The sequence below is a fragment of the Dermacentor variabilis genome, chromosome 11 (genome assembly GCF_050947875.1).
Source record: "Dermacentor variabilis isolate Ectoservices chromosome 11, ASM5094787v1, whole genome shotgun sequence".
Classification (NCBI taxonomy): domain Eukaryota; kingdom Metazoa; phylum Arthropoda; class Arachnida; order Ixodida; family Ixodidae; genus Dermacentor; species Dermacentor variabilis.
In genome coordinates this window covers 743,761-765,168 of record NC_134578.1, presented here as the reverse complement: position 1 = coordinate 765,168, position 21,408 = coordinate 743,761, and positions in this window count along the sequence as shown.

Here is a 21,408-nt window from a genome sequence, read left to right as displayed (position 1 = left end):
ATTACCTGCTCAGCGTCACTTACATGGTCAAGCAGACGCTGCCCTTTCGCCGCATTGCAGCCATAAAAATAATCGTCAAGCGTACCGATCTTCTTAAAGGCAAATAGGAGCATGTACAGTCTGTTTCACATTTAGGGGAAAACTCGGAACGTATTGCATCGCGGTGCGGCAAGCAATGGAGTCGTGCGGCGGCAGCACCTCGAGCAGGCGCAGACGCTCGAGGGGCGGAGTCGTGATCTGCGTCGTCTGCTACGGCGGCGCGCGCTGGCCGCATTGTCGGGAAGCGTGCTACTGTCAGGGGCAGAGCACCGATTTCGTCAGTACTGCGGGAACTGAGCTGATATTCTTTACTAAACGTTGTGCGTCGCCAAACTCTGAGCCTTCATTGGCGCTAATGGAGCTCCACAAACTTCTTTTGACAGCATGCTTCGTTTGTTCTTTCGAAAGGCCGGGGTACTGAGCACGTGCACGTATCTTCACTGTGTGTGCTACCGTAACAAGCAGCAACAAGACGCACCAAGATGTGCGCGCAACGTGCTCAGTCTTTGTTTGACTCGAAAGGAAAACAAAGCACTCAGCAATGATAACTATGGGGGTCGAACACGATGAAACAAACGGATACGATTAAAGGAATGTTTTAGGTTAAGGCAATGAGCTGGAAGTGATTTTTCTCGACAATCACTCACTACACCAGACAGACCCTGCCCGCCGGCGGGGAATTGGACACGTCACGCTCGGTACTTCAGTTGGTATCTCGTCATGGCCCCAGCGGCAGCGATGACAGCGCTCATCCTGGAAGGCAGTGAAGTGTAGAACGACTTGATCAGGGATGTGTTCATTCGCAGCACGTCTCAGTCGCTGACGATGGTGGATCGAAGCCTATTCTCGGGCGACTGATACAGGGGATGGTGTGGCAGCGATACCATAGAGTAACATAGTATACGACAAGAGCGGACACCCCATGGGCGCCTGTGGCCGACTTTAGAGTTACTGTCGGCTAGAGTTACATACAGTAACTCTAGCCGACTTTGGCTCTCAGCGCACCTAGCGGAATCGGCGAAACGCACAAGCCTCCAAGATGGTCGTGCACGCTGCCGAATCTCGGAGGCTCCAATTTCAGTTTCGTTTCTTGTATGTTTTTTTTTGTGACCCATACTTTTGTTTAAATCGCGTGATTTCATGCAGGCGCTTGCGCCACTGTTTATATGTTGTGAAGACGAGCGCGCAAAGGTGTTTCACTCATGTTAGTTTCATTTAAATTCATATTTGCTGTTTCAAGCTGTAACTTAGCGCAACAATCATGCCAACTATTGAGGAAGTAGAACTTTATCGCTTATGATAATGTACGTCTAGTAACTCACGCCGAAAGGTGTATTGTAAATAAATGTGCCGTGTTCCTTAAATATAAATGAACTTGCTGCACTGTCAAGAACACGAAAATAGCAGACGACAATTTATTGCAGCAAGATTGTAAGAGGCAGATACATGAAAACGGGAAGAAACAGCGAAATGCAAGTAATACGGGCGTCACACGGCGCATTTTTTTACGCGATCAAGCCCAATCCGATTTGAATTTTTCAGTCACGATTGGTTCTTTCGCGCAAGCTGCGCGATGGCGCCAATATCCGTCGCGTATTTCAATCCGGATCGGACTTGTTCGCGATCGCAAGTGGTCGTGTGACACCGGTATAATGGAGAATAGTTGAAAATGAATGGCGTGATGGCAATAACTTTGCACAAGCAAAACGCATAGAAGACGTGTTGCAACTATCCAGATAATGAAGAAGAAAACTGCAAATACACGACAGCAACTAATTTGCTTAAGATGGGATTGTTTTAGAAGGAAAAAAATATGACGTGTTTCTTGTACTTCTGCGAAGGAAAGTGAATTAGGGCAGCAAATTCATGTGAATGGTAGCGTACCGAAATAAAATGGCTGCAAAAATATTTGAGCACGCACCAACATCTTCATCTCGAATGTGTAAGCCAGTGTGTCCGTCATTAAAGAGCTGCAATTAAGCACTTTGTGTTGGGGTCTTCACCTGCTGTCTTCGAAGCCTTGCAATCGTCGTCTGATACTTGGAATTTTGCCTTTGATTATGCGTGATGTCATTTGTCTGTGCAATGTATTTTGAGGAAATGGTGGAGATTCCTGCAATACGTAGAATGACAGACAGAAGGTAAGCAATACTGGAGGCTTCAAAGCTATTGAATGTAGACGCTACGTTCCTTCGTATTAGCAATATTGGAACCTGCAAAGCTTTAAAATGGAGATGCTGCGTTCGTTCATGCAATCCGTATTTTATTTTATTTTTTGTTAAGGAAGCACTGTTATAAAGGCTAAGAAACAAGGAACTTTCTACGGCAACGACTCCATGCACAATTAAAACATGAGAACATGTATTTTCAGCCCAATGCAGAATAGCTAACAACGCTCGAGCGCACATAGCCTGCTACAGAGGTTGGGAGAGAGCGCATTATTGCCATACTGCAAATATTGCATGTGTACCGCTTAGAAATAACTTCATTTCTTTTGCAGAAGTAGAGTACCATACTTTTTCACCAGTCGCCGCGCGTATCATAAAGCTCTCTGCCCCGAACGGCAGGTGTTCATAGGCCACATTTCTTAACGAACCATTTTCTTTTATTTTATAACTTCGTCATTGTAACGCACGTGCATCGCAGCTCGTACGCTGCCGCATCGTCAATTATGATAGCCCATTCCTAATCTGAAATACAACAAAAGAGCAAATATAGGCAACAAATTGCAATTCAGAGAGACAAAAACAGGATAAGTGGCAGACTTCCTTTTATTGAAAAAGAAATATCACATGGTGTCATGCCACCAGCAGTGGGTAGCAATCTTTCAAGCTTGGGTGACAGAGGCAAAACTTAGGAAAATACTACAATCACGTTGTAAAACAGCCTTGGACACAAAAAACCGACATCATATTGTACAGAATGAAAGGGCAAGACTCCATCTAAGAACAGTCTATGGCACCACATACTTAACATGGTGTAAAAAATATTGACATGCCCTACCCATAAAAAAAAAGCAACAAACACAGAAAACACGCCTTAGAATGCAATGTGCAGAGTCTGAAACCAAGAAAAAACAACCCGAAAAAGGTTTCGCTAAGTCTTTCAACGATTAAAATTGTCAAACTGTCTCATCGCTTCTTAATGAACCTGCACAGCTGAAAAGGAAGGAAGGAAAGCCGAATAGCAGGGCAGCAGAAAATGTCACCGAATAAATATACTTTGCTTACCAACAATACCTGTGGTTTAGTTGTGGTCTGTGTATAAACTTTTCCTGTTCAGAAAGGTTTAGCGGATAGGGAAAAAATGACCATAAGAGCACCAGGTGTATGCATAGTCTACGCACAGAAAGCCACTGCTTTCTTACTTTTATTTTTTTCTCTCTACTACTATTCATGAGTGTTTAAGTGCCTTAATAGCACTGCTAACATCCTACTGCAAAACACAGAATTGGGCAAGTTGTGGCTTAAATAAAATTGCAGTTTCACTTATAATGTGAAACAATGATGCAGTAGCTAGTGAAATGTGCGCAGGAAGCTTACTTCATTCAGTGTTTGTTGAAGTGAACACTTGCCAATGCAAGTCGGTAATCTCCTTAAAGAAGTCAAATAAGTAAGAGTCGTATTTATTTGCGGGAGTTGTGCCTTCCAGTGTTGAAGTGGAAAGACTCGGCTTTTCTTCCTCCTTTTATTGCGGACTTGGCCACTGGTCTACACCAAACAGCCCTTTAGCTTCTTACTGCTGAATTCGTTTTGGTTTTCTCAAATCTATATTCGGGCTACGCATTGCTAGGTCTCGCGCTTAATCAACGAATGAATCAATTCTCAAAGAGCATGTGCAGTCCAGCCAAAAGCAAGGGCAAGAATCCGCATTGTGCTCCTGCATTGAAGGTGAGTAACACGTACCATATTGGCGAATGTGCTTTAATAAGCTTCCCTGCAATATGAATTTGTAATGTGCAAAGAATTGTCAATGAAGCTTAACACGAGCACAGATGCACTTGCAAATTATGTCACAATTGAAAATAATGAGCACAGTGTGAACCTATGTGCCCTTTCCACTCTTAGTATGCTTTAATGCACGATGCTTATTTACACCCCTGTATTGCGGTGTAGCAAGCTGCAACAGAAACGTTGCATAATCAGGCTTTTTACGATTATCTTTCTCGCAATACACTAATATTTCGCGGTGAAGCCTAAGCAATGTACTGCGGTGAAGCATACTAAAAGTGAAAAGGGGCCACTGTCACTGGACATAATAAGAGTTCTTTAATTATACACTCGCGCACCCGCCGCCTCTCAGGTCGCCTAAGTGGACATACTACATACTGATAGCGGGCCCCTCCCACTGTTAGTATGCTTCACCGTGTAACTAAAATGTACTGCGGCGAAAAAGCCGTACATTTGTATTGAGTGATTAAACAAATGGTTTTTACAACAGTACAGAAATAAACGCGCACCATGCATCAGTCTACCACGCGGAAGAGCGTCGCAACATACGGTAGCTGATTCACACAGGCCATGTAGCCCACTTATCAGTCGTAAAGGGTATTATGGGTAATTCAGAATTTCAGACACACATATGTGTTTATGTTTACGTTCGCACTCCTTGCGTAATAAGACTCCCAGAACTTCCACAATAGAAAGTAATTTACAACACACAAACGCAAAGAACACAGACATCAGTCTCGTTTTCCACTCGGCCGTCATGCAAACGACATATAGCGCGGAAAAACGTGAACATGCTGTGTGTTAGCGTCGTAAACTTCATACTATAGGCAAGGAGCTAGCACACCACAATCCCGCGACAGCCGCTAATGAGACCAAGACGGGAGCACATGTCTGTGAACGCGCAAACGGAGCCCCTAAGCCACTCTGCTCCTCCGCCACCCCAGCTGCACGGCTGCACCACTCGTTTCAAGCACAGCACAGCACACCAAACACACATTCAGCGCTGAACAGTGGGCGGTCGACGCAGTTGCATTTACATGACTTGCAGCGAGCAGCACATCCCTCGACGTCCGTTAAGCAAAGTCGGACACGGCGACGCCACATCGCGGTTCGCAAAACTTCGCTGCCGAGGCGCTAGGCCACTTCGATATTTCAACTGTCACCACCGCCGGGTTCTCAAGAAAGCACGGGTCACAGTAGTGACCCGTGCTTTCGCAGAATCTGTATTGCCAGAGCTCACCGAAGCCAAAGCCGCACTGCCGCACCGCCACTACACACGGCTTTCCGCCAAGTAACACAGACCCTACAACCACCACACAAGCAACGCACGCACAATCACATAGCAATATTTAACAACGCGCAGTCCAGAGAACGATCACGCCGAGGACGAACACGCCAGTAGGACGTCGCTCGGCGCCAGCATCGCGCCTTCTCAAAAATTCCTAAACGATGCTGTCCCTAGGGGCCTAGGATCAGGTCACGTGAGGGATTTTTGTACGATAAATAGACGCACGCGCATTTTTCTTGATAGGCTCTGCCACCTAGCGGAATCGGCGAAGCTGCATAGCTCGGCCGCGAAACGGCTCGAGTGTCCGCTCTTGTCGTATACTATAGGTCTATTCGATTCAGCCCAGTTTCTCTGAACCTTCTGCACCTATTCACGGTGCACTGCACCTAGACCTCCGATTCCCCGAGGTGCAGCAGTGCACCCTGCACCCCCGTGCTCGTTTGAACGGGGTGCAATGCAAGGTGCCGCCGCGGTGCACTGCACCCTTGAACCTTGCAGCGGGTGGGTGCAGCCCGGCACCCCCTGCACTTTTTCGTTTGAGGTGCCGTGCACCTTTTTCTGAATCGAACAAACCTTACGTTACTCTATGGCGATACTTTCAACGAGCCCTAGACACTTTAAATGATGTTGGCGCCCGGGGATTGAGGCGGCCACTCCAAGAGAGTGACTGTGCGCTCTTCCAGCAGTTCTTGCACAACACGAGCAGTGTGGATCGGCGACCTATCGCGTTAGAATCGCCTTCCAGAAACGGGCCATCAAGAATGTATAGAATCAGTACGTCGTCTATGACAGCCCTGCACCGATGAACTTACCTTCGAGGCGTATCAGTGGGCGTCGCACAACGCTTAGTAAAGAATACCAGCTCATTTCACGCAGTAACGATGAGATCGGCGCCCTGCAACTGAAAGTAGAACGTTTCCCGACAATGCGGCCAGCGTGCGCCAGCAGACGACGCCGTTCAAGATCCCGCCCCTCGAGCACCTGCGCGAGCTGCTGCCGCCGCCTGACTCAAGCGCTCGCCGCATCGCGATGCAATACGCTCCGAGATATCCCCTAAAGGTGAAACAGATTGAAACATCGCGCTTCGAATGAAATGTCCACGCGCACACACGTAGGCACACACACCGCGCGCGGCACGAAACGTGCTCAAACACGCGCAGTGCAGGAGGCATCCAAGGCGGTGCGAACGAGAGGTGGGAGAGGGGTACCACCCGCTAATAGAATTTTGCTTCGCATGCGGCGCTCTCAACGTCGGCGCAGCAGCGCCGCTCTCGGTGCCGTTCTTGTCCATAGGAGATTTCTTAGCGCGTGTTGTAGGCGTTTACCCTGGGCGTGCCGGCATTGCGGAGTGGGGTCGAGTTTGTTTACGTTCGAACGCTGGCTGCCGGCGCGGTAAAATAGGTGAAGTAGCGGGCACTGACGCCCGATTTGGCGACCGCAGTGGGCTTCTTCGATTTTCCACTTCTGGCTACCCGCGGGCTGCCAGAGCCAGCCAGAGCGTCTTCGTTTTAGAGCGCAGCTCTTTGGCGTCCGTTCCTGGGTTTCGCGTCGTCGTCGGCGTTGTCGTCGGCCTCGTAACCAGCTCCGCCCCCCTTTCATCCCCCCAGCGCTAGCAGCGACCGACTGATACCGCTGGATGCCGCTGACGCCGCTAGAGAGTCAAGATAACGTGACTGCATAGAACACCGTCGCCGCCATGCAGAAAGAGGAGGAAAGGGTCCCCCCCCCCTGTTCTTGTGTGGCGGATAGGGTGCTCTTCAGTTGCCGACGCGCCGGTTATTTCACGTAGGCCCCGGCACGTCGACGAATACGTGACCACCTTCCCACGGCTAGACCTGGTTCTTAGCGCTGCGGAAGCGAGGGTGTCATATTGTTTGTGTCGGCATCGGCGGCGTTGTCCCTGAAACCAACTCCGCAGCTGGGGTTGACTCACTATCGGCGTCAGCGGCATCAGACAGTCGCTGCTATCTCTTCCCTCCTCCCTTTATCGTGTTGTCCGCTTGCTGCGCGCGCTTCTGCCCCCATCGTTTGCCGCTGGGTGTACACGCCGCCCCCCTCCCCCCTCTTCCTGCGAGTCTCCGGTTGTCAAAGTGCCGGCTCGAACATAATTCCTTTCTTCGCTCCTCCTCCAATGCAACCCCTGTGCGGTGGCAATCAGAGAGCCAGATCGGTGGCGGCGGATCTGTATATGTGCACCGCCCGAGCCGAAATTGCCGCTGCCGTTCGCCCTGTGCGGTGGCAATCAGAGAGCCAGATCGGTGGCGGCGGATCTGTATATGTGCACCGCCCGAGCCGAAATTGCCGCTGCCGTTCGCCACTGCGAAATTATCTGCCAGTTCTTTCTGAGCCATGAGCGAGACGACCGATGGAAGTCCTCCGTCTGCTGCTGCTGCTGCTGCTGCTAAACGAGCTGCCAGAGCAGAGGCCCAGCGCCGTCGCCGTCAGAATCCAGAGGTGCGTGCCGCCGAAGCAGAAGCTTACCTAGTGGAGTCTTTGTTAAAGGAATACGTGTGAAAAATAAAAAAAAATTCTGTGATAGCGCATACATGTGTTGCTCGATTTCTTTGCCTCAATCTATCGAAAAGGTGAAACAGCTTATTTGCTGCGCTCAAATTTCGCATTAGGAAGTAACGTAATCGTCGGTAATTTTTTCTCGGGTTGCTCCGCCTAAAGCCCCTGCATCTACGCGCCACCGCCGCTTTCTTCACCGCGCTACGCACTTCCGCCGGGCGTTCGTTTTGCTCGCGCTGGAAGGTTCTGGCTACCCGCGGGCTGCCAGAACCTGCCAAGACGATTTTGGTCTGGCTGCTCTCTGGAAGTTCTCTGGCTAGCAGGCGACTAAAAGAGGCGATGGGCGTTCGCCGCCATGTTTACGGGGACTTCACGGATTGCAACGCGGGTGCTTGAGGACTTAAATTTACCTCGCTCAGCCAACCGTCTACGGTCATCTTCGGATTTCCTTACTTCTAGCGTTTTTTAGGTACTAACGCACCGTTCCGCATCGCGAAGCGGTGTGATACGAGCCGTGGTGAACCGTTTGAAGCTTTTGTGTGCGTGTCCCCAGCTGATTGCTTCTTCGCGGCGGTGAACAGCGCGCCGCGCTCTCATGCGTGCATGTTATCTGCATCGTGTTCCACGCAAGTTGTAGACGCTCACTCACACATTGCGGTACATTTTGGGTTCGTAGTTCTCTGGTGGCGTTCCTTTTCACATATCTCGCGTATGTATATCTCCTTTCTCTGCAGTTAGCGAAGGCCTTGCAGCTAGCCCGTGTTTGCTCCGTCTCTCCGTCGTATGCTGTGGCAGCTTGAAACCGATATGTGTTCGAACTGCAGGCCGTTGATCTAAGAATACACTGATTGCACTCGGTACATTTAGACACACTTACATTGGCTTATTGCTCTCATGATTGCGACCAATGTTGTTTTACGTGTGAAACGTTTCGCTCGTCACAGGCGACGTGCATTTTCATGCGCCAGCCGCGTCCCCAGCTCCTTAAATGAGAAGTACCATCAGCCACAACAAACTTTACGAAATCGAAGCCCAAGCAGGTCGACGCGAAATTTTATGCATATGAGCTAGACGTACCCGATAACCTGCTTTTTCATGTCTTGTGATGACACAACGCCAACTCATCAAATGTCGCCGGTGGTCGACGTGATCGCTGCGAGCAGGGATCCTCCAGCTATCGCTTTCGAGTATACAATCACGATTTCGCGTCTTCTCATCCGCCGCGTCGGAGGCCATCTGTTGCGCTGCGCAAGCGAGATTGGCCGAGTACGCGTCCTGCGCCGAGTCGCGCGAAATCGCGCGAAAGTGATCGTATCCCTGAATGCAACAATGTATTTTCGAGCTGGCAACGCATAAATGGGCCGACTACGCCGAGCGCGCGCCGGCCTCGACGGGCGCTGCCATGCTGGTAGCATGTTTACATTTGGCCAGCTGTACCGGCGTTCGATATTGCAAACTTCGGGCAGGTTCGGGTTGTCTTGGGGTCCCAGCCCATGTGACTTCCTGTCAGAACCGGAACTAACTGGCTGCCAGCGGGCTGCCAGAACTCCGAAAATCGAAGAGGCCCAGTGTCGGACAGACTGTCTCGGACCTGCGGCGCTCGTACTAAGTCGGTCGTGGCGAATCATAGCTTTCTCGCGCCTTACGGCGATGTAGCTTGTAAATAACATCACAAATCTTTCTGTGGAAGCAGTAGCGACCGTAGTAGAGCCCGGGCCGCATATATTGAAAAAAAGTCGCTAGGCGCAGTAGTGCTGCGTCACAAGTTGGTGGCATGGACGTAATTGTATTTATTCAATCGTGTCTTTTACTAACTGTAACAAGGTGTCATTATTTCGCATTATTGGCGGCACCTCCAGGACACCAAAACGGCAACGGGGCCACCAAAGCTAGTGCCCGGACTGGTCCGTGGGTTGGGGCTCGCCGAGGCCTGAGCGTGCCAGGGCTGCATGTGTTCGGTATCGCGGACAGTCAATCTTTAGCGCGACAGCGTTAAGGAGCTCGTGTGGCAGAAAAGCCGGTGTCGTCGGCTGCGTCGGCCGTGAGCAAAAATCCCGGGAGGCAATTCATAAATAAAAACAACTTGCAAGACGGGCTGGGTGGGAATCGACCCAGGGTCTCCAAAGTGTGAGATGGAGATGCTACCACTCAGCCATGAGTTCGATGGTTCAAATCGGGGCAAAAGCGCCTCTAGTGAATGCGGTGTTGCCTTAGAAACGTGCCGTAGAAAGTTATACTGCGGTGTATATCGGTAATTATGAGCATGCAAATTACAGAAGTCACAGTTAAACGAGTAGCGAAGTACGTTTCCGCTACATTTCTTCTGCGCTTGGCGCACACGCAGAGCCATCTTGCGGCAAACACAGACCACCCCCTCCTCGCAATGTACGGCGCTGCCCTGACAGATGGCGCGCCACTCGCCCGCTTCTTCTCCGCTTTGTTTGAGCGCATTGGGGCCGTGCGGGGACCGGTGCGAGGATGCCCCAATACCCTTGCGTTTAATAATGGGCGGTGCGAACGGGGTGCGATAACGCTATCGCGTTCCATTCTTGAAGGCGAAGCTTAAGCGTCCTCCAATATTTTTATGCGAACATCTCCTGGCACGCTTCGGCCTCCGCGGCCCCCACCCACGGGCCGACCAGCTTCCAGCTTTCGTCCCCCCGCTACCCCTTGGGTGCCCTGGACATCCTGCGCCGCCTGCTTTATTATAACCTCAGGTGCTCTCCTGAGGCCTCCGTTTGCCGGTTACATGTGCCCACCTGGAGCAGTGCTTGTAAAAAATCCATATTGTCGCGACGAAAAAATCGACCCGCGAATTGTACAACACCAGTCAGAACCTTGCCCCTTCAGACACAGTGATCACCAAATGCGGCGCTGATCACCACCGCTGGCTGCCTCACCGCGCGGGCAGCCAGCGGCGGAGCGTAAACAGACAAATGCATCACGCGCTAAGAAACCTTCTTCGTGATTTGGGAGAGGGAAAGTACGCTTAATTTTGCAGCCCATATGGGAGCATGGCGCAGCCTCTGTATTGCCTAGGCAGCAAAATCCCCCAGATTTAACCGCGAAAGCGTTAAGGAGCTCGTGTCGCAGAAAAGCCGGTGTCGTCGGCGTCGGTGTCGTTGGCCGTGAGCGAACAATCCGGGAAGGCAATTCATAAATAAAAACAACATGCAAGATGGGCTGGGTGGGAATCCAACCAGGGTCTCTGGAGTGTGAGACGGAGACGCTACCACTCGGCCATGAGTTTTTTTTCCGTTATTGTACTCAGCCATGCGTTCGATGGTTCAAATCGGGGCAAAAGAGCGCCTCTATTGAATGCGGTGTTGCCTTATAAACGTGCCGTAGAAAGTTACACTGCGGTTTATATCGGTAATTATGAGCATGTAAATTACAGAAGCCGCAGTTAAACGAGTAGCGAAGTACGTTTCCGCTACATTTTTTCTGCGCTTGGCGCACACGCAGAGCCATCTTGCGGCAGACACAGAAGACCCCTCCTCGCAATGTACGGCGCTGCCCCGACAGGTGGCGCGCCACTCGTCCGCTTCTCCCCTTTGTCTCGTTTGAGCGCATTGGGGCCGTGCGGGAACTGGCGCGAGGATGCCCCAATAACCTTGTGTTTAATAAGTTTTCTCGCTCTCTTCCCTTCCAACTTCCAGCGTGCGTCACTCGAACCCTCGTGTTTAGGCGACGTGGTACCTCTTTCCTCTCACAGTGCGATTCCTAGGTGCAGCGTCTGATGCGGGACGCCTCTGACGTGATGGCTGCGCCGTAGCGCGTCTGATGGGAAAGCGTCCCCTGCGATGTGTTCCGTGCTGCTGGCGAGGAGTCATGCGTCTGCGTGGTGCTCCCAAGCGAGATAGAGGACGATCCCATCGAGGCGTCAGCCCCATGATTGTGTCTGCCTTCATGGCGCGTCACGACCCGGCTGTCCGTGCCGATCACGACGTTTGGCTTGCGTAGATCGTTTCTCCCACCGAGACGTACACCGAGTTCTTTGGTTCGTTCCGCTTGCTTAGGCGCACGTTTCGTTGCCGCGCCGAACGCTGTGTTGCTCGGCGCTCACCGCGTGATTGGTGAATGAGTGGGCGTTGCGAACGGGGGTGCGATAACGCTATCGCGTGCCACTCTTGGGCGAAGCTTAAGCGTCCTCCAATTTTTCTCTCTCACGCCCGCTCTAACTCGTGCCTGCGCACAAACGACTGGCGATTCCTCAAATGAACGGCTCGTGGGGCAGTGCAGCTCAGCTCGCAGAGGCAGCGATGCATAGGGACACCGAACGCCGCTGGTGGCGAAAGGATCGGCGGCGCTGCAATCGCTCATACTTGCATGCGGCGCCTGTTTTGTGGCTCGAAAGCGCTTGATAGGTGGTGTTTCGCCCACTTTCTATGAATGTCTGCTGCTTTTAAATTCGGGAACATTATAGCTCGCATCAACAGCAAGGAGGCCAGCGGCTGATATTGTTCGACATTATGCATTTGGCCAGTTCTTATTTTACAGGGTCTCACCTAATATGCTGTTGAAATGCGTGTCAAGGAGAGAATTCAATCGTGCAATGTAACTGCTTAATTTGAACTTACTTTCTCTGTTACGGGGACTAGGATTTGCTGAAGTAAAGCAAGCAGCGCGACTTTTGTAATGTAGGTGATTTGTTCTTGTGCTCATTACCATACCAATTAATGCTGTCATTGCACTAGTATGGAAAACTATTCTAGATAGCGCCGTAAGGGTCTTGTGTGTTTCCCCATACTTTGTGATGCATGTGTAGCCAGAATTTAGTCACAGATTACACAGACCATGGAATTCTGCCCCATTTGAGAGATGCTGTGCTCAAATCCCCAGTGACAAGAGTTGCGTCCTGTGGATATCCTATCGACAACCACTGATAGGACATCGATATCCTAGGGATGTGTCGAATACGTCCAGCGAACGTCCCTCACATGACATTTCGTTGCACTTTCCACGTCCTGCGGACATCCGTTGCATGACCGCGAGGGATATCACGTGGACATGCTGTGTACATTTTACAGGCATATGCCGGGGCCTTTTGCATACTGTTCGCCATAATGCAAATTGCGCTCGCTGCGCATGGTGATAGATGCCTGGGCAGAGCCCCCGCGCATGCATGCTGAGCAGTATGCTGCACTTCTGCATACGTGCGCGCGCGCGTGTCGTGTGCGCAAGGGCAGCATACTCCCCATTCTTCTAGGTCTTGCGCCAAGCGCAATTGCCTTATTGAACTAATTGAAGTTTTCAAGGTAAATTGCGTCACAAAATTCGTTGTGCGACGTAAACACGAGCTGCAAACATGATAGCTGCGGACTGTAATTTTAACATGCAAGAAAACATAATTCTGTTACGAGGAAACTCATGAGACATATAAACTGGAGGACAAATGTTCACGTGCATGTCAAAAAATGTCCAGGTGGGATAACCTTGGGACATTCGTAATAAGATATCCAAGACTGACGTCCAGCAGATGTCCCATTTGTATCCGAAATGGTCCATGGACATTCAGTCATGATTCGGATGTCGTATGGATTAAATGCTTTCGCTGGTCGTTAAACTGGTCGCCAAAGCATTATCTCCACAAATACAACAGTGAGCTGCTTTTCCGTTTCAGCGATGTGACTGCTTGGCTCCCGGCACCATTGTTGTACTAGTCTGGTTCTGCTCATTCGTGTTTACTGTACGGGCGCGACATGAGTTCTACAGGTGAATTTCAATGAATTGTTCAGAATAAGTGGCTTCTGTGGGCGTATGTTACTTCAATCAGTGCATGCGAGTTCTCTCTGCTGCTTTTCAATTCGTCTGTTCGACGTTATTCATTAGCGCAGTTTATGTTTTCATCTAAGGCGTCGCCTATAATGTGCTTTGGAATGTGTGCCAAGGAGAGAACGAACGTGCATCGTAACAGGTTGATTTACACTTAACGAAAATTAGATGGCACCGACCAAAAAAAGAAAGATGGAATCACGTTTCGGCTCCCCCACGGAAGCCTTTTTCACAATGAGGCAGAACGATTTTGCGTCGGTCTGCAAGTATAGGGCGCATGAGCGGACCCAGGCATCTTGCATAGATTGGAGGCGAGTCTCCGTCATTGCGATTAAGTGTATGTGCTGTCGCCTGGATGATCAATGATTTGAGATAGAACCGCGACTTTCTGTCCTTTTCTTGTGCAATCACACATGCCTCTGCCCAGTTTAGGTTGTGTGCGGCTGATATCGAGTGCTGTTGCGACGCCTGTCTCTCGCAGCTTGACCGGCGTTACTATTGGGTAGCGTGGCGTTGTCGGCGGGCTGCAGGCGTCCGGTAGACCATGGCGATCAGGCAGGGACGAGACGATTTCTAGAGCGAAACTTGCACGGTTTATTGAATGGTTGGTGAAAGATGAGGAGAAGAGAATAAAGTTAAAAGGTGCATTGTGGGGCCCTCACCAGAGCAGGATTGGCCACCTGGTGCAGTACTTGGCCACAACCTCCTATATGAACACAGCAATCAAACCCCGGCCCTCAGTCCCCAGCAGCTGCGAAGCAACTGACCACGGCGGCGGTCAGACCTGCGACGCACCACAGGGTGCTAAGAATCCCTGGCTCCGGACAGGCCGCCATTGGAATATGAACCTGGCAACGTTTAACGCTAGAACGTTATCTAGTGAGGCGAGTCTAGCAGTGCTATTGGATGAATTAGAGGGCAGTAAATGGGATATAATAGGGCTCAGTGAAGTTAGGAGGCCAGAAGAAGCATATACAGTGCTAAAAAGCGGGCACGTCCTGTGCTACCGGGGCTTAGCGGAGAGACGAGAACTAGGAGTCGGATTCCTGATTAATAACAATATAGCTGGTAACATGCAGGAATTCTATAGCATTAACGAGAGGTTGGCAGGTCTTCTTGTGAAACATAAAAAGAGGTACAAAATTAACGTTGTACAGGTCTACGCCCCTACATCCAGACATGATGACCAGGAAGTCGAAAGCTTCTATGAAGACGTGGAATCGGTGATGGGTAGAGTGAAAACAAAATACACTATACTGATAGGCGACTTTAATGCCAAGGTAGGCAAGAAGCAGGCTAGAGACAAGGCAGTGGGGGAATATGAGGCACTAGGAATAGCAGGGGAAAGTTATTAGTAGAGTTTGCGGAACAGAATAATATGCGGATAATGAATACCGTCTTCCGCAAGCGGGATAGCCGAAAGCGGACGTGGAGGAGCCCGAACGGCGAGACTAGAAATGAAATAGACTTCATACTCTGCGCTAACCCTAGCATCATACAAGATGCGGACGTGCTCGGTAAGGTGCGCTGCAGTGACCATAGGAAGGTAAGAACTCGAATTAGCCTAGACCTGAGGAGGGAACGGAAGAAACTAGTACATAAGAAGCCGATCAATGAGTTAGCGGTAAGAGGGAAAATAGACGAATTCCAGATAAGCTACAGAACAGGTATTCGGCTTTAACTCAGGAAGAAGACCTTAGTGTTGAAGCAATCAACAACAATCTTGTGGACATCATTAAGGAGTGTGCAATGGTAAGTGGTCAGTGGTAACTCCGTTAGACAGGATACCAGTAAGCTATCGCAGGAGACGAAAGATCTCACCAAGAAACGCCAATGTATGAAAGCCTCTAACCCTACAGCTAGAATAGAACTGGCAGAATTTTCGGAGTTAATCAACAAGCTGACAGCTGACATAAGGAAGTATAATATGGATAGAATTGAACATGCTCTCAGGAAAGGAGGAAGCCTAAAAGCAATGAAGAAGAAACTGGGAATTAACAAGAATCAGATGTATACGTTAAGAGACAAAACCGCCAATATCATTACTAATATGGATGAGATAGTTCAAGTGGATGAGGAGTTCTGTAGATATTTATACAGTACCAGTGGCACCCACGACGATAATGGAAGAGAGAATAGTCTAGAGGAATTCGAAATCCCACAGGTAACGCCGGAAGAAGTAAAGAAAGCCTTGGGAGCTATGCACAGGGGGAAGGCAGCTGGGGAGGTAACAGCAGATTTGTTGAAGGATGGTGGGCAGATTGTTCTAGAGAAACTGGCCGCCCTGTATACGCAATGCCTCATGACCTCGAGCGTAACGGAATCTTGGAAGAACGCTAACATAATCCTAATCCATAAGACAGGAGACGCCAAAAGACTTGAAAAATTATAGACCGATCAGCTTACTGTCAGTTTCCTACAAAGTATTTACTAAGGTAATCGCAAATAGAATCTAGAACACCTTAGACTTTTGTCAAGCAAAGGAGCAGGCAGGATTCCGTAAAGGCTACTCAACAATAGACCATATTCACACTATCAATCAGGTCATACAGAAATGTGCGGAATATAACCAACCCTTAAATATAGCTTTCATTGATAACGAGAAAGCGTTTGATTCTGTCGAAACCTCAGCAGTCATGGAGGCATTACGGAATCAGGGTGTAGACGAGCCGTATGTAAATGAGAATGAATAGAATTTATTGATAGGAAAGACAGAGAGGTCGACCTGAGCTAGTGCGCTCTTGTCTGCTACTCTGCACTGGGGAAGAGGGAAGGGGAGTGAAAGTATTGGAATGGATGATGATGATAAGAGAAGTGGTGAGTGCTTATGTACATGAGACAGTTGCCTCGCTAGAGCCGCTCGTCGAGCTTGGTGTCCTGCAGGAACTTCAACAATACTTTTGTTGCACGCATTGAAATTGCAGTGTCAGGCCATGGGCCGAGGATAGCTTCCTCCGACAGTAGTTGCCTGCCTAACTGTCTGCCTAAGAAACTGTCTAACGTCCTTCGCTCCAGCATATATGCTGGGCAGTCGCACAGTACGTGTTGCAGTGTTTCGGGCATCTGGCAGTGTACACAATCAAGGCTGTTCGATTGGCCGATGAGGTGTGCGTAGCGACGGGTGAAAGCAACGCCGAGCCGAATCCTTTGTAGCAATGATGTTTTGCTCCGTGTAAGCTTCGGGGGCAAACAGAATTTACCGTCTGGGTCAATCATATGTAGACGTCTGTGAATGTTATCAGAGTGGGCTCTGTAAGCCTTTGTAAGGTCCTGCATGAGTGCCTTGATCACGGAGTTGGTGTCAGGTCGCGAGTAGGCAATCCGTACTTCATCAGAGGAAGAGGAGGCCGATCTTGCCTCACTGTCAGCGAGTTCATTACCAAAAACACCACAATGGCTAGGCACCCATTGAAAGGTGATCACGTGGCCACTTAACTCGGCACTGTGATAAAGTTCGACGATTTCCAGCACGAGCAGATAGTATGGTCCTTTGTTTAAAAAGTATTTTAGCGCCTGTAGCGCTGATTTGGCATCGCACAATATTGTCCATTTATGGGGTGTCTGCGTTCTCATAAAACGGACAGCCTCCCGTATTCCCGCAAGTTCCGCAGCCGTAGATGTCGATTTGTGGTCTAATCGAAATCGTTGAGTAATTCCAAGTTGTGGGATGACAAATGCGGCCGTTGTGGCAGATGGCGTGACCGAACCATCGGTATATACTTGTACAGTCCCACTATATAAAGTAAATATATGGGACAGGGTGAGCTGCTTCAAGCCAATGGAGGAAACGTGAGATTTCTTCCTAATTCCGGGTATCTGAAGCCTCACTAGTGGTCTTGGCAATGTCCATGGAGGTGTCGCGTGGATGTCGGTTGCCTGGAATCTTGCAGGTACAATGCTTGCGTGACATGCAATAGCTTTAGAAAAAGCACAGTCAAGATTAATGCTGGGAAGCGTTGACAGTGGATGGTGTGAGTGTCTGGTTAGCAGGCGAAGATAGGTTCGCACAGGTTCACAAGACCTGTATATGTCGATAGGACAAGCTCGTGCTTCCGCCATTGTGCCCTTAGTTGACGTGCAGCGTGGCAAGCCAAGACATATCCGTAGTGCTTGAGCCTGAAGGCTCTCCAGCGTGCGTATACAAGATGACCCTATGTTAGATAACACAGGCATGCTGTAGCGTATGTAGCCCAAAAAAAGTGCCTGGTACACTTGGAGCAAACTCCAAGTGGCTCCACAGCCACCGTAGTCCTCCATAAAGAAAGCAACAAAATCCCAATAAAGAAATGCGTCAGGCAGGGAGATACGATCTCTCCAATGCTATTCACAGCGTGTTTACACAAGGTATTCAGAGAGAGAGAGAAGAAACTTTATTATAAAGTGAAAGGATTTATGTGGTTGGGGCCCTCAGTCCAGGGCCCAAATGGCTGTCGCTACCGCTCGTGCTCGTCGTATCAGGGCCAGCCAGACCTGAGGCTCGGAGCGACGGAGGATCGCCTCCCACTGCGCATATTTTGGTTGGGGGGATTGTAGAAGAGGGATATACTTAGGGGGTTTTTGGCACTCAATCGTGACGTGGAACGTCGTCGGTGGTGCACCGCAGCCTGGGCAGGTGGAGGGATATAAGGTTGGGGAGAGCTTGTTGAGAAGGAGGAGGTTTGGATATGAGTTGGTTTGAAGCCGTCTCAGGGATACGGCTTCATTCCGGGAGAAGGATTTGGGAGGAGGGTGATATTGCAAACGCCCTAGTCTGTAAAAGTCTAGACTGTCCCGGTATGTGTTGGGCAAATTCTGGGAGGCTTCATATGGGTTGCTCGCCTCACTGCCAGGTGCCCGGCAGGTTAGCTCTCGGGCAGCCGCATGAGCGCGGTCATTGCCCGACAGTGAGGCATGAGCAGGTGTCCAAATCAGCCTGATGCGTGGTATTGAGGGATCTGGAATGGCGGGGAGCTTACGTGTGCTGGTGAGAGCGCGATTGGCTTCCTGAGGTATATGACCCCTGAGGTAGGCTCGACATGCGTCTTGTGAATCTGTAATGATGATGTGGTCGTGTTTTGGTAATCTTTTCATGTGACCAACGATGTGGTTGAAGGCGAGTGCTATGGCCAACGTCTACCCTGTGAGCGTGGCCTCGGTTTGGACGCTACACGAGGCGACGATATTACCCTGATCGTCCGCCACCACCGACACTTGTCTTTCTTTGTTTCTGGCCGCAAGAGCATAGTGGGCAGCGTCGGTATAATAGACGGCGCCCTCCGGCTGGGCGTTGAGGAGTTTCCGAAGGTATCTAACACGTGCATCCCGGCGACCATTATGATGCTCTGGATGCATATTGCGCGGTATGGGCGCTATGGTGAGTAAGGTTCGGATGTTCGATGGGACTGGGACATGCTCTCGCGTAGAGGGTGAATGCTGTGCATAGCCCAGCCGTGAGAGCAAATGCCTGCCTGTAGGGGTCAGTCTCAATCGCTCGAGTTGTGCCATTCTGTGTGCTTCGATGTGTTCCTCGATGGTATTGTGTACCCCGAGAGCAAGTAGTCGTTCCGTGGAAGCATATACAGGAATTCCGAGTGCTTGTTTAACGGCTCTGCTAATAATTATGTTTATACGGTTGGTCTGAGAGAGCGTCAGGTTGTGGTATGGGAGGTGATAGATTAGCCGGCTGATAATGCATGCCTTGACCAACCGCAGCATATCGGCTTCCTTCAGTCCTGAGCGGCGGTTACTAACACGCCTCATCATACCGATGATTTGCTCGCACTGTCAACCAAGGAGATCTACCGTGAAGTGAGCTTTGGCATTGGATTGTAGGTGATAACCAAGGATTCGGACCCTTTGTGCAGTGGGAATTGGTATGCCTTATATTTTCACTTCAATCACTGGAATTGACGTTTCATAGCTGGTACGGGGTCGGATTAGTAATAGTTCTGATTTATTTGGCGCACATTCGAGGTCTCCAGTCGCGAGGTACGCCTGCACTATATCCACCGCCGTCTGTAGGCGGTCCTGAATGTCTCCATCCGAGCCGGTGCACGTCCAGAGAGTCAAATCGTCAGCATATATCGCGTGGTATAGCCCCTCAACCTTCTCCAGTAACTGGGGTAGTCTCGCCATAGCTATGTTGAATAGCGTCGGCGAGAGCACTGACCCCTGAGGTGTCCCCGCTCCGGTAACTTTAATGTCTGTTGACCGATGTGGGCCCATTCCCACCGTGGCTACACGGTCCTTGAGAAAGGCTCGCACGTAATTGTACATACGGGAGCCACAGTGGGAGTGGGCCAGGTTCTCAAGGATGAGACCATGGGAAACGTTATCGAAAGCTCCTTTGACATCAAGCGCCAAAAGAGCTCTCGTCTGAGCCCTGATGGGGGGGGGGGTCAACGAGTTCCTCTTTTATCTGAAGAAGAACATCGTGAGCGGACAAATGGGGGCGAAATCCAAACTGCGTGTGGGAGAAGAAATTTTGCATCTCCAAGAAAGGTTGAAGCCGTTTTAGGATTACATACTCAAGCAGCTTTCCGATGCACGATGTGAGGGAAATCGGCCGTAAATTTTGGATCGACAGGGGTTTTCCGGGCTTGAGCATGAAAGTGATCTCGGCACGTCGCCATTCTAGAGGAAGAATGCCGGCGTGCCAGTGCTGATTGTACATAGCACAGAGCGTTTCCAGGTCCTCATCCGGGAGATTTCGCAGTAGAGTATAACGTATCCCGTCCTTTCCGGGTGCGGTGTTCCTATGAATGTCTGCGAGTGCGGCTTTGATTTCTTGGACAGTTATGTCAGTGCCTAGTGGGTCACTTTCTTTTCTATACGGATAGTCCGGATAGCTTGGCTTAGAGCCACAGGAGAGATACGTTTGTTCAAGGTCCTTCAGGAGCTGGTCTCCGTCTCCTCCGTACTGGTGGAGGAAAATTTGAAGCTGCCGGTTTTTATGGGATTTCGTGTTTCACGGATTTATTGGCGACCGAAGGATTGTCCACGTTCTCGCGGTGCCCAGCGTACCACTTAGCTTACCACAAAACGTTTGCCAGTTAGCACTGGTTAGCTGGTCTGCGTATTCCTGGGCTGCTCTCGTAATTTGGGATATTCTGTAGCGCAATTTTCGATTGAACTTTTGCCGCTTCCATCGCTTCGTGAGACCTCGGCGCGCGTCCCACAGATGTAGGAGATGCGGGTCAACCTCGGGGGTCTCTGTCGTCGTGGTTATGTGGCTAGTCGTTTTGTTTAGATCATTGCGTAAATCACTGAGCCAACTGGCATAATTTTTGGGGCTTTCATCTCCTGTGGCTCGATCCTTACGGATTTCTCGAAGTTTGGTCCAATTTGTAATGCAAATTTTATTTTCAGGGCGTTTGTAACTTGTGTGATTGATGCGGATGATGAGAATGTGGTGATCGCTACCCAGCGTCTCGCCAGTGTTCAGCCACTCGCCCTGGACCCCCCTCGTGAAAGTGAGATCCGGGCAAGTGTCTCTCTCGACGCTATTTCCCTGGCGACTAGGCTGGGTATGATCTGTTATGAGGGTGAATCGGTGATTATGTGTGAGGTCCCAAAGCCGAGTGCCCTTTGGTGTGTTACTGCGATAGCCCCAGGCCACGTGTGCGGCATTGAAGTCACCGCACACTACGGACACCGGGCCCAACTTGATGAGTTCCAAGAGCAGATACTGAAAATTGTCCCACCGGGCCCGAGGTGCACCGAGGTGCACTGTATACATTTAAGATGTACAGGCTATTTTGTCTCGTGTCCGCGGGGACAACCTCAATGATTTGATGAGGGATTTCTGACGTGAGAGTAGTATGGGTATAGGTGAGTTTCCTGGACACAAGCGCGCACACTTTCGCC